Source organism: Pteronotus mesoamericanus, unplaced genomic scaffold (assembly GCF_021234165.1).
Source record: "Pteronotus mesoamericanus isolate MK-2021 breed Mesoamerican mustached bat unplaced genomic scaffold, CSHL_Meso_final contig_100, whole genome shotgun sequence".
NCBI lineage: Eukaryota > Metazoa > Chordata > Mammalia > Chiroptera > Mormoopidae > Pteronotus > Pteronotus mesoamericanus.
In genome coordinates this window covers 915,104-929,090 of record NW_026554999.1, presented here as the reverse complement: position 1 = coordinate 929,090, position 13,987 = coordinate 915,104, and the positions used below count along the sequence as shown (strand labels likewise).

Sequence of the window (13,987 nt, the reverse complement as noted above, 5' to 3'; positions counted from 1 at the left end):
GTACCAGTCTATAAAATTTACTAGTATTCCATCTCCTCGTGTCCTCTTAAATGATTTTAGTAAATGGACATCAGTGCAATATTTCAAAAACAGTAATTCATTGAATGCCCATTCTTCCTTTTACTGCAGAATAGATTATATTTAAGTCAAGATTAATGGGTAGATTTTGATGTTAAAGTCCAGTCTCTAAGCCTATCATTCCCTGGAGGCATATAGTGCATTAGTTTAAGCCAATATACTGTTTATCATAGATTCTATGACATAGTCTTAAATGACAGTTTGCTGTACTTTGTAACTACTTAGTGTGATAATAAATCACTTTTTTTAACTCCTGATAATTTTAGCATTTAAACAAAATCTTAATTAAGTTAGTGCACATTTAGGCAGAGATAACACTTAAGTAATTGTACACTGTAAAATTTCACTTATTTAGTTACTTTTTTCCTTTTTGCAATCTTCTAACAGCCCAAGTTTAGTATTTATTCAGTTCAAACACAGACATTCATTTCCTCAACTTTAATGTCTGAAATTTCCCTTTGGGAACAACACAATGATGATTGTTTCTAGTCTCCCCCTCTGTGTTTTTTAAACCCTTACTCTAATGCTAGTGATTCTGAAACAGTTCTCTGTTGACTATGAAAGTCTCATATTATTTCATGATAATATTTTCAAGTAGATCTCATCAAGAATAAATGTCCATAATTTTAATTTCCTTAAGTTTGAAATCCAGCTAACTTGTTTTCCTTTTAGATGTTTTGCTTCATACAAATATCATAAAAGTAAAATCAGTACACATATTTAATAATCATGTTAGTGCTTTTTAGAAACCAGTGGTTATTGGATTATTTAATCAGGAAGTATTTATAGAAACTTTTGGTAGGTTTTAATTTTTAATTTTATTTATTTAAGGTGAATATAGTATTTTTAAATGTGCTTACGTGAACTTTGGTAGAATTAGGCTTTTATCAACTTTTAACTTAATGTTTTTATTTAGTAATTGACTGATTTATGAGCAATTATATATGGTTCAAATTTTATTCAACTCCAGCTTTCAATAAAGGGACTACCCTCACACTGCCTTAGCACCTGTTATGGATTTTGAGTCATCTGGCAGCCCATGGGACTTAGATAAAGAAGTACCAGGTGTCCTGCCTGTCTCCTAATTGAGACGCAGTGAAAACAATATAGACTTGGCAGTATGGTTAAAAAGGATGGATTAAAGCCCAGCTTTGTCTGTTCTGACAAATCACAGCTTTTCCTTCATGGTGTAGATAGTATCAACTACTAAAGAATTTCATTAATAAAATAAGGCATCATAAAAATTATACACAACAATTTGGCATAACCTGTTGCAGAATTTCAGAAGACTTTATATTTACAGAATACAAATGAACACCATACCAAGATTCATGCTACTTATTGAGGGGAATTCTATTTTTATTGCATGTGTACTGGACAGCATGTTTCTTGAAGAAATTAGCTACTAGAGGAAAGATATGTGAGTATTAACTTACCAAGGATAGCAGTACAATAACTTTCATCTTAGAAGTGAGTAATGCACATTAGTCCATGGGATACTTAATTGCTCTGTTATTTCCAGGAAAATTTGCCACTTTACTACTGATAATAATAGCCAGAATCCTTGAGGTGTAAAGTATTTCTACCCATATTCTTTATCTCAATAAAATTCTTGGGTTTTTTTCATTATTTTTTCAAGACCCTGTGAAATGATACTGCCTTAGAATGTTTGAAGATATTTCAAGGCCTTTTAGAACTAAAAAACCAAATGTATTATAATTTGCTTCTTTTCCCATTTTTATTTTAGAGCACACCAAGGATTTTTACTATACCATATATGATATCTTAGTATATAAACATTTTCTAAAAGCTGTGCGTCTTAGAATTTAAGCTAATATTCATTGTGATGGCCATTTCTGAGCTAACTAAAATACCTCTTATATCTTTTTTTACTTCATACAAAACCCAGATTGCAGAGATTGGATGTGGAAAGAGCACTGGACTATTTAATCATCACAGTTCTAGTCCCAACTCTACCAGTCAGCAGCTTTGTTTTTCCAAGCAAATCTCTAGTTGTATTTTCCATCAAGGCAAGGCTTATTGCTAAACAAACATTTTGCTGATTTTGCTAAGTTTCCTGAGAATAATGTTGAGAGATAATTATTGTGTACTTCCTCTAGTTCAAACTGTCCTAAAATATTCTCAATAAATGATGCCTGGAGACAGAAATGATGCCTCTTAGTATGGTCTTTTGGAAAACCTGATTATTTAAATTTTTAAGTATTATTTTTTTGGATATTATTACCTCTGTTCTTTTGATGTGCAGAGGGGTTTTGGAAATCTGTCTAAAATAGTTTTGAAATTACACTCCATTTGATTTTTTATGTAGACATTTTCACAAAGTTTTTTCCCTTTTCCCTGTAGATAACCACTTAAATGAATGGAATTAGTTTAACTAAATTTGTTACCTCATACAACTATTGAGTTTAAATATTTTTAATATTTTAAATTTTAAAAAATTTTTAAATATTTTTTAAATTAAAAAAATTGTCACAGCCAGTGGAGGCAAAATGGTTATTTCAGTCCTAACTGTAGCGAGCTGTAATTACTTTCAACATTTATAGAATGTTTTTTCTACAAAACATTCTTGCAATGATTATGCAATGATTATGTTTTTTGAGAAGTTAATCAGTTTTCTTTTCTTTTAATATTAGACCTTACCTGTGTGCTTTATTCACTTTTTTAATATACATTGTACTTTATTCACTTTTCTTCTTTAAAAGGAGGTCAACAAGAGGTAGAGGGTGAAACCAACCTCTTTCTCACAAGATTTAAACTCTCTATATCCAATCCTAGGAAAGTCCCAACTGCATTTGCCCCAAAGGAGTTTGCCTCTGGAGAGCCAAATTGGGATTGGAGAAAGGGGGCTGTCTGCTTACCAATCTCTTGTTCATTCCATGATTTATGAAAGTCACTGAGTACTACTGGGCTCTGTGTTAAGAGTTAGAGACATATGTAAAGATAGGAAGACATGGCCTCTGCTCCCATGATATTAGTCTCCCCAGTAGTTTATTAGGAGAACAGTCATGAGGAAAGAGGCACATGTGGCATTTAACAACTGCTTCTAGGTACCATGGGCAGCTCCAGTTTGCAGCCTTCATCAAGTTCTGTGAGGTGAAAACTCCCACCATAGCCAACTTCAGCCTACCAATCACCTTACAGACTTTGTGAATATTGTTAGTAGTACTCCAAATTTTTAAGTCAGTACACAAAACTCTCTTTTTTCTACAATTACTGTTAATTGAATCTTCATACAAAGACAGGGGATGAAATTCCTAAGTACTAAAACTGCAAAGAGGCCACAGAAATATGAGTGTAGGCAATGCTTACTAAAATAAATTAGGATTTTAAAATGGGCCTAAAATTCCTGCTGTCATATTAAGCACAGATCTAAACATTTCATACTTTGCCTTTTCCTAAAAAAGAAGCCAGTTGTTTTTTTCTTTTTGAGGAAAGAAAACATTAAACCTGAATTTAAGAGGAAATTAGTTAAGCAATATGTCTTTGAAGTCTCCTTTCATTTTTCATAACTCCTTTTTGTGAAAAGTTACACTTTCATTCTTCAGGTGTACAACATATATACATGCATGTATACATATACATACATGTGTACAAATTTCCATTTCTTTGACAACAGTAATAAATTAGTCTATACATTTTCTATTTAAATTATAGTTGATATACAATATACTTATTACTTTGAAGTATACAACATAATGATTAGACATTTGTATACATTACAAAGTGACTACCCAAATACATCCAGTACCTAACACCACACATAGTTATTATAATATTATTTACAGAGTTCCCTGTGCTGTTCTTTACATTCTTGTGGCTATTTTTATAACTAAAAGTTTGTACATCTTAATCCCTTCCCCTTTTTCTCCCAACCCCCGCTAGCCTCCGCCAATTTGGCACCCTCAATTTGTTCTCTGTAAGTTTGTTTTCATTTTTGTTTGTTTTGTTTTTAAGATGCCACATATCAGTGAAATCCTATGGTATTTGCCTTTCTCTATCTGACGTATTTCACTTAGCACAGTACCCTGTAGGTCCATTCATGTTGCAGATGGCAAGATTTCATTCTTTTTTATGGCTGAGTCATATGCCATTGTATTTATGTAATGCATCTTCTTTATCCATTCATTATCAGTGAATACTTAGGTTGCTTCCCTATCTTAGTTATTGTAAGTAATGCTGCAATGAACACAGGGATGCATGTGTTTTTCAAATTAATGTTTGGGTTTCTTCAGATAATTACCCAGAAGTGGAATTACTGGGGCATGTGGTAGTTCTATTTTTCTTTTTTTAAGCAACCTCCATGTTTTCCATACTACCTGCACCAGTTTACAATCCCACCAACAGTACATGAGGGTTCCCTGTTCTCCACATCTTCGTCAACACTTGTTCGATGATAGGCATTCTGACAGGTGTGAGATGATACTTTATTGAAGTTTTAATTTATATTTCCCTTATGATCAGTATTTTGTTTCCCTTGCCCAAGGAGACATATCCAAAAGCATGTTACTAAGAGTGATGTCAAGAAAACAGGAGCGATGTTCCTGTTTTCTTGTGTTTTCCATCTGTCTTTAATTCATTTTGAGTTCATTTGTGTATATGGTATAAGAAAGTGATGCAGTTTCATTTTTTGCATTTAACTGTCAATTTTCCCAACACCACTTATTGAAGAAACTGTCTTTATCCCATTGTAAATTCTTGCCCTCTTTATCATAGATTAATTGACCATACAGGCATAGATTTTTTTTTTCTTGGCTTCCTATTCTATTCCATTGACCTATGTGTCTGTTTTCATGCCAGTATGACACTGTTTTTGATTAGTACTTTATAGTAAAGTTTGATATAGAATAGCTTACCTCCAACTGTGTTGTTCTTTCACAAAATTGCTTTGCTATTTGGGGTCTTTGGAGGTTCTGTTGAATATTAAAATTTTAGGATTATTTGTTCTAGTTTTGTGAAAAGGGCCACTGGTATTTTGATAGGAATTGCACTGAATCTGTAGATTGCTTTGGGCAGTATGGACATTTTAACAGTGTTAATTCTTTTCTATCCATGACCACAGTATATCCTTCCATTTATTTGTATCTTTAATTTCTTTCATCAATGTCTTACAGTTTTCCAAGTACAGGTCTTTTATGCCCTTGGTTAAATATATTCTTAAGTATGTTATTTTATTTGATGCAGTTGTAAATGGGATTGTTTTCTGAGTTCATTATTGGTGTATAAAAATGCATCCAATTTCTGGAGATTTATTTAGTACCCTGCTACTTTACTGAATTTATCTATCAATTCCGGTATTTTTTTTTGTAGAATATTTAGGGTTCTCTATTATAGTATCGCATCATCTGTAAACAGTGACAGTTTTACTTCTTCCTTTCAAATTTTGATGCTTTTTATTTTGTTTTCTTGTCTGATTGCTGTGGCTAGGATTTCCAATACTATGTTGAAGAAAAGTGGTAAAAGTGGGTATCCTTGTCTTGTTCCTGATCTTGAAGAAAACACTTGTAACTTTTCCCTTTGAATATGATGTTAGCTGTGAATTTGTGTGGCCTTTATTATGTTCAGGTATGTTCCCTGTATTCCCACTTTGCTGAGATTTTTTTATCGTAAATGGATGCTGGATTTTGTCAAATGCTTTTTCTGTCTCCATTGATACGATCATGTTTTTTATTCTTTATTTTGTTTATGTGATATATCACATTAATTGATTTGCAGATATTGAACCAACCTTGCATCCCAGGAATAAATTCTACTTGACTACAGTGTATTATATTTTTAATGTATTGCCGAATTCATTTTCTTAATATTTTTTAAAAGATTTTATTTATTTTTAGAGAAGGGAAGGGAGGGAGAAAGGGAGAGAAACATCAATGTGTGTTTGCCTCTCAAGCACCACCTACTTGGGACCTGGTCTGCAACCCAGGCATGCACCCTGACTGGGGATCAAACCAGCGACCCTTTGGTTTGCAGGCCAGCATTCAATCCACTGAGCTACACCAGCCAGGGCCATTTTCTTAATAATTTGTTGAGGATTTTTGCATCTGTGTTCATTCATCAGAAACAGTGGCCTATAATATTCTCTCTTTTTTTTTTCTTTTTTTTCTTTTTTTTTTTTTGTAGTATCTTTGTTCAGTTTTGGAATGAGCATAAAGCTGGCCTCATGAAATGAATTTGTGAATCTTCCCTTTTCTTGAATTTTTTGGAATAAGTGTTAAATCTTTTTGACTGTTTGGTAGCATTCATTTGTGAAGCCATCCATCCTACCCAAAACTTTTGTTTGTTGGGAGTTTTTAGATTACTGATTTGATTTCTCCGGTAGTACTCAGTCTGCTCAAATTTTTTTTCTTCTTGATTCAGTCTTGGAAGATTCTATGTTCCTAGAAATTTGTATCTTCCACATTGTCCAGTTTGTTGGCATATAAGTATTTGTAGTATTTTCTTATAATCCTTTGTATTTCTGTGGTATCAGTTGTCAATTCTCTTTTATTTCTGATTTTATTTGGGCCCTCTTATTTGATGAGTCTGGTCAAAGGTTTATCAATTTTGTTTATATTTTTAAGTGAAATTGCTCTTGGTTTTATTGATCTTTTTAAATTTTTTAAACTCTTATTTCCATTCAGATCTTTGTTACTTCCGCTCTTCTATTCAATTTGGGCTTTTTTTGGTTCTTTTTTTTCTAGTTCATTTAGGCCCAATTTAGGCTGTTTATTTGAGATTTTTCTTGTTTCTTGAGGCAGGCTTGTGTTGCGATAAATTTCCTTGTTAGAAATGCTTTGGCCATACCCCGTATTTTCAGTCATTCACTTTTCATTTTCATTTGTTTCAAGGATCATTTGATTTGTTCCTTGATCTCATTAACATATTCATTGTTTATTAGCATGTTATTTAGCCTCTGTATGTTTGTGTGCTTTTGTTTGCTGCTTCTAATTGGTTTCTGCTTTCATGCCAGTGTGGTCCAAAAGGATGCTTGATATGGTTTCAGTATTCTTAAAATTATTGAGACTTGTCTTGTGGCCTAACATGTGTTCTGTCATGGAAAATGTTCCGTTTGTACTTGAAAAGAGTGTATGCATTCTTCAGCCTATGGTGAAATGTTTTAAAAATTATCAATTAGGTCTATCTGATCTAATCTGTCACTTAAGGTCACTGTTTCCTTGTTGATTTCCTGTCTGTATGATCTATCTGTTGATGTCAATTGGGTGTTCAAGTCACCTACTATGACTGTATTACTATCTATCTTTCCCTTTATGATGGTCAATACTTACTTTTGTACATTTAGGTTAGTTTTTTATGAGAGATATGTCCTCTTGTGGATTTATCCCTTTATCATTATTAAATGCCCTTCTTTGTCTCTTGTTACAGCCCTTGTTTTAAAGTCTATTTGTATTTTGTCTGTATTTTGAAAAAGCTTACCTTTTTATGTTTCCATTTCCATGAAATATCTTTTTTCCACCTCTTTACTCTCAGTCTGTGTATGTCTTTCTACCTGAAGTAGCTCTCTTTTAGGCAGCATAGGTCTTGGTTTTTTATCCGTTCAGCCACCCTAAGTCTTTTGACTGGAGATCTAGTCCTACATTTAAAGTAATTATTGATAGGTATATAGTTGTTGCCATTTTGTTTTCTGATTGTATTTTCAGTTCTTTGTGTTTTTTTTTTCATCCTCTTTATCTATGTTGATGCTTTTCTATAGTGTCTTGTTTGGATTCCTTTCTGTTGTTTCTTGTATATATCTTGTAGATTTTTGGTTTGTGGTTACTGTGTGCTTCATATATACCAAGCTATGTATAAAGCAGTCCATTTTAAGTTGATGATTGCTTAAGTTTAAACACATTCTAAACTCACTACCATTTTTACGCACCCCTGTCCATATTTATGTTTTTGTCATTATTTTTTACTTTTATTTAATGTGTGTGTGTGTGTGTGTGTGTGTGTGTGTATCCTTTAATTTACTCTTGTAACCCTACTTTTGCTTTTTAACCTTTGTACTAGCTTTAGTGTTGGTTGATCCACTGCTTTTTCTAAGTGCTTGCCTTTGTCAGAGAGAATGTTTTTCTTTATTTTATTGTGTATATATTTGATATTTTTTTCTATTGTACTTAAAGAATCCCCTTTAACTTTTGTTATAAAACTGGTTTAGTGATGAACTCCTTCCCCTTTTTTTTCTTTTTCTTTCTTTTTTTTTTTTTTTGGTCTGGGAAACTCTTTATCATTTCTTCAATTCTAATAATACCTTTGCTCGGTGGAGTAATCTTGGTTGTAGGTCTTTGTTTTTCATCACTTTGAATATTTCTTGCCACTCCCTTCTGGCCTGCAAAGCTTCTGTTGAAAAATAAGCTTAGTCTTATGGGAGCTCCCTTGTATGGAACTAACTGCTTTTTTTCTTGCTTCTTGATGTTTTAACATTCTTTCTTTGTCTTTACCTTTCGCATTTTAACTACAATGTCTCTTGGTGTGGGCATCTTTGGGTTCATCTTGTTTGGGACCCTTTGTACTTCCTGGAATTTTATGTCTATTTCCTTCACCCTGTTAGGAAAGCTTCAGTCATTATATCTTCATATATGTTCTCAACCCCTTGTTCTCTCTCTCCTCCTTCTGCTATCTCTATGATGCAAATGATGTTACACTTTATGTTGTCCCAGAGGTACCTCAGACTATTCTCTTTTCTGTTCTAATTGTCAGTGTTTTCCTCTACCAAGTTCGTTGAACATCCTGATAACCAGTGTTTTGAAACCTGTTTCTGGTAGATTGCTTGTCTTCATTTTGTTGAGTTCTTTTTCTGGAGATTTCTCCTGTTCTTTCATTTGGATCATGTTTTTTTTGTTTGTTTGGTTTTTGGGGGGTTTTTTGTTTGTTTGTTTTTGTTTTTGCTTTTGCCTCCTCATTTTGACTGACTCCCTGTGTTTGTTTCTATGTCTTAGGTAGATCTTCTACATCTCCCTGTCTAGGCAGAGCAGCCTTATGTCATAAGTGTACTGTGAGGCCCAGTGGTGCAATTTTCCTGTTCACCTGTGCCAGGCGCTCCAGCAGTGTCCCTTGTGTGGGTTATGTGCACCCTCCTGTTGTTGTGCCTTGATTGCTTTTGGCAAATCAGTGGGTGGGATTGACCTTCAGTCTGACAGGCCAAGAGGGCTGGCAGTGACTGCGGTGGACAAGCTGTTGTGTGAGAGCTGACCCCTGGGAGCAGGAATTGCTTCAGTGGGGGTGCTCTGGTACCATCGAGCCTGCCCTTCAGGTATGTTGTTTGTGGAACTGCTCGGGTGGTGCTCTGTTGTGATCTGAAGCTGTCCACCAGGTGTGTTGGTTCTAGAGGCTCTTAGAAAGGGATCTTGTTCAGGCCAAATTCAGCTGATGTTTGTGCTCAGCTTGGGGCCCTATAGTGGGAACTACTAAAGTGCTGTGCAGTTGGTAGCCACTTGTCCTGGTCTTGGAGGTGCTTGGGAGAGGTTATGATGCAAACCAAGGCCAGCTGCTACTAGTTCCAGGCTTGGGATCCTTTGGTGGGCACCATGATGTGAGCTGAGGCCAGCCGCCTCTTATACTGGAACCCACTTGGTTCAAGCTGTGTTCCAGACAACACTAGCTGAAGCTCATGCCAGGCTTCGGACTACCTGGTGGGAGTTACAGTGAAAGTTGAGATTGGTCACCACTTGTACCAGGCTTAGGGCTGCTTAGCAAGAGGTATAGGGTAGTTTGAGCCCAACTGCTGCTTGTTTGGGTTTTGTGGAATAATCCCTGGAGCAGCTCTGGCAGCTGGAGAGTTGGGGGGAGTGGGATATCAGGTAATCACCAGGGTGTGGCACAGTTTTAGCCAGGTTATTGGCACCCACCTGCTCCTGAGGGATGGATGTGGGGAGGGTTCAACAAAGGAGCAATGGTGCCTGCCAGCACTTTGTCCCTAGAGGGAACTCCCTGACCCCTGCCCCTCCAGCCCTCAGCCTGGAGGCCAGAACGAGTGAGTCTGTGAGCAGTTGAGTTCTTGTGTGACTCCTTAAGGGAATGCCTGGGATTCCAGAAGCCCTTCATTTTATTCAGCTGCAATCCTCAAAGCCAGATGTTATGGGGACTCCTTTTTTCAGGCTGGTGAGCCAGTGGTAGGGTGGGGAACCCTCACTTCTCAGGTGGGACCTCTGCTTCCAAGATACCCATCCTGATTCTTAATCGCATGGGGCCTGACCTTTCTGTATCTGCACCCCTCCTGCAAGTGTCATCGTGGCTGCTGCTTTATATTCTTGGTTATTGGACTTGTATTCAGCCCATCTTCAGGTGGTTCTCAGTGATGGTTGTTCTGTAATTTAGATGTGGTCCTGGGAGGAAGTGAGCACAGAGTTTATCTACTCTGCTGTCTTTACTGGAAGTACTCACAAATTATATTTGAGCTAAATGTTTGCACAGCCTACTGGGCATGCCATGGAGGTAGTGATTGCAAAACTGAAAGTTTTGCCTTTTCTGACAGTACAAACAGTTCAAAATTACATTGCATTATTACAAAATTTATTGTGGAGTATGAAGGGTTATTCTTTAAAACCAAATCTACCTTTTATCTGTTTTTCTATACATTAGTAAAATCGATAAACGTGGTACTATTTAACATTCTACAGTTTCTTTTTCATATTATCTTTTATCTCATGGAAATCAGTTTCCTCTCATCCAAATTAAGTCAGAAGTCCCTCTGTTCATACTATAAACAAGAAATATTACCAAAGAGTTCTTGCACGTCTATACAGGTATTTCTTAAACTGACATTGAAAATTGTCCTCATGGAGACAGCATCTGCTGTTTACAAAGGCTTGACCCAAAGGACAAAATAAACTATTTTCACACAGATGTAGGAGGACTTTTGGGTTACCCTGAATTTATATCCTTTATCTTCAACATCCCTGTGACATAAATAGGAGCAGGTGGTGATAGTCTCATTTAACACAGAGATAAACTGTGGCACAGAGAATTCATGCATGTTTTTCCAGGACTGGGCTGAAATTGAACCCCAGTTTCTTGACAGCTGGTCTTGACACAGTGACAGAGGACCACAGGTAATTTCACACATAAGTTAAAAATCTTTAGGAGTTACTTAAAATGAATGGTAATGTTAACTTAATATTATGAAGTTCAGATTAGGTTTAAACTATTTATACTATAGAAAATGTTTGGTTCCCTTTATTATTTTTAGAATAGTAATATACCTTCCTCCCTTTTCTGCTTTTGCAGAAAGTAGAAGGAAGGAGGATTAGTGGATAATTATATTGCTATGATTGCAGCACCTGTGTTATTTCTTTTGATTGGCTAGTTTTGTATTAAAGATTCCTACCAGCTAAAAGTCTCCCTCATCAAATGGCTTTTTATTAGCTAGTTTTGGCTTCAGTGGTTTTAAATTTACAGTAAAAACCTTTTTAATTCAACTTAGATTTGTACTTTAAATTTTGTTCTGAATTTCTTAGTTTACCGTTAGCTTTTTATCATCTCACTCATTTCATTTTTTTAATTTCAATGCCAATGGCAGCATGCGCTCACAGTAGGAATATAGCTTGAGCTAACCTGTTGTTACTAGCCCTCAAGTCCGTGTATGCCACTTAATTTATAGGAACTAATATCTTTTCCCTAGAGAGCTTCCTTTTAAGGAAGTATCTAACTTTGTCTAACCTATTGTAGGAGATACAGGAATTAACCACTTTGGATTCTGATTACCATTGCAGATGCTAACAGCACTGTTTGGGACTTTATCATTATCTCTGTCACAAAAAGCACCTTATTTGTGGACTTAGGACTGTGATTTAAGTACTCTGAGTTCATTAAATCTCCTTAATAGTGTATGTTTTCCAAAGTAAAAAGAGGAAAAGATGTAACTACTATAGATGGAGTAGGTTTGTTTTGATCTCAGTGCTTATTTGTCCACATCAAATTTTGAAAATTATAAAGAATTTTTAGAAGGTGAGTTACTATAGACTGTAATTTTTACTAAACAGCAGTGTTTTCCAAAGATAACCCCCAAAAACAAAACTTCAGACATTAGTCTATCAATTTGTTATAAGTGCTGTAGTTTTTTAAATTCAACCATTAATAACTGTTTCACTCTTTCAGAAGATATTTTGTAATTCTATTAAATATATCATGTGTTTTTATATAAAATGAATATGTTGTAGCTGGATAATTTTAGTTTGTATAGCTTTATATTAGGGTTTCTTCAGAATTTTGTAGATCTCCTTCTTTTGTATAATGAAGTAGAATTACACTCCAAAATGTATTTTATCTAGATAGATTCATTTCTTGCTTTAATGAACTTTACTACATTGGAATATCTTCCCTGCTTTAGAATACTAACATTTGCTTTCTTTCTGCTTAATTTTTGTGTAAACTCTAAATATAATAAGATAAAGTAAAATATTTCATTTATAGGCCTTCTGAAAGTAGAGCATTTTAAAAGCAGGTAGGTGTCTCCACCCTACTTTTCATGAAGCATTTTACCCATTCAAGCAGACTTTTAAAAACAGCTTGTTTTGATAGCAGACTGTTCTCCTGTGGGCCTTCAGCCTTTGCTTCCTGGCAGCACCTTTGGTGCGAAAAGAGAGTGATCAATTGGGAGACTATCAGTGCCAGCATGCATAGAGTGATAAGTTAACACACCACTGGGAATTTCTAGGGCCCACCAAGATACTTCACTTCTAATGTGCTAACAAGCTCATTTTTCTACCTCTTGCCTCTTCAGTTATTTTTTTTCTCAGAAGAGCTTAGAAGTTGAGTGCATCAGGCATAATGAAAAGCTCTGTAGGAGGGAGAAGCAATAACCCCATTTTTCCCTTTTCAGCCAAATAGAAAATTAGTTTCTGGTAATACACAAAGGCCAGTATTTTTTGTACAAGGGGCACTGCTGTGAATCAAAGGACTCTATTAACTGCAGAAAATTCGGCAGCTGTGAATCTCCCCCAATGAAAAAAGTACTTTCCAACAAGTTGTGAGATATGTGGTATTATTTAGATTGAACCATCAGTTTCATCCTCTTCCATTTATAACCATATACCCTCTTTTAAAAGTGTGCTATATTTCCAATGGTAACACTCAGAAGTGTCTGTATGATTCTTCTATAAAATACTTACTTACCACTGATCATTTTAATATAGCATCTTGTCCTGTTGCTACCATTTCAGAAGTAAAATTCTTTTGAAGTTCAGCCTCAGTTGTGAATTGAAAATAATGGATGGCAAGGAATTGGAATTCAGATTATTTCAATGCATAAAATAAACCATAATGCAAAAAGAGAGTACTCAAGCCATTTAGATGGCAAAAGATATCACAGTCTAAGTCAAGTACCTATTGAATATAGTCTTAACGTTACTCCTATTCCTCTCCTTAATAACCTTTTATAAATGTAACTGGTACAGTATCTCCCATTGAATTAGCATTTTAAATTATCTTCCCCAACTTTTTTTTCTTGGTCTTGGTTGTAGACTTGGGCTACAATTTCTAGAATTGTAGAACTATAGTAATTGAGTTGCAGTTTTTTTTAAAAGAATAGATAATTTTGAGGAGAAAATATTTAAATGGGTTTTGGAAAATCAGTAGGGAAAAAAAACCAGTAGGTAAATTTTTGTTTTTCTTTATGCTTATTTAAATGTCTTATGTACAACCTATCAACATAGCATAATGAGTACAGCAGGAAAACTTTTTAAAGTTGTAGAAGAAAGGTTAACTGATTTCTCAGTTCAGGAACTATACGACATGAAGTCAGCATGTGAGTTTTTCCTGATAATTGTATGTTGCTGCCTGCTGCTCTACATTTTGACAGCCATTTCCATAGTTGCTTTCGTGAACAACAGAAATATTCTCTCTCTTTCTCGCCCTCTCTGTGCTAACAGCACAATCAGGCCTGCTGAAACTAGAAGCCTGGAGTGGGTTGTTC

At 35.1% G+C, this 13,987-nt stretch overlaps 1 protein-coding gene across 3 annotated transcripts in view; it reads left to right on the top strand.

Annotated features, from left to right (window-relative positions):
- Nucleotides 1–13,987, top strand: part of RALGAPA1 (Ral GTPase activating protein catalytic subunit alpha 1) — a 260,435-nt gene that overhangs the window by 235,816 nt on the left and 10,632 nt on the right. The window lies entirely within an intron of this gene.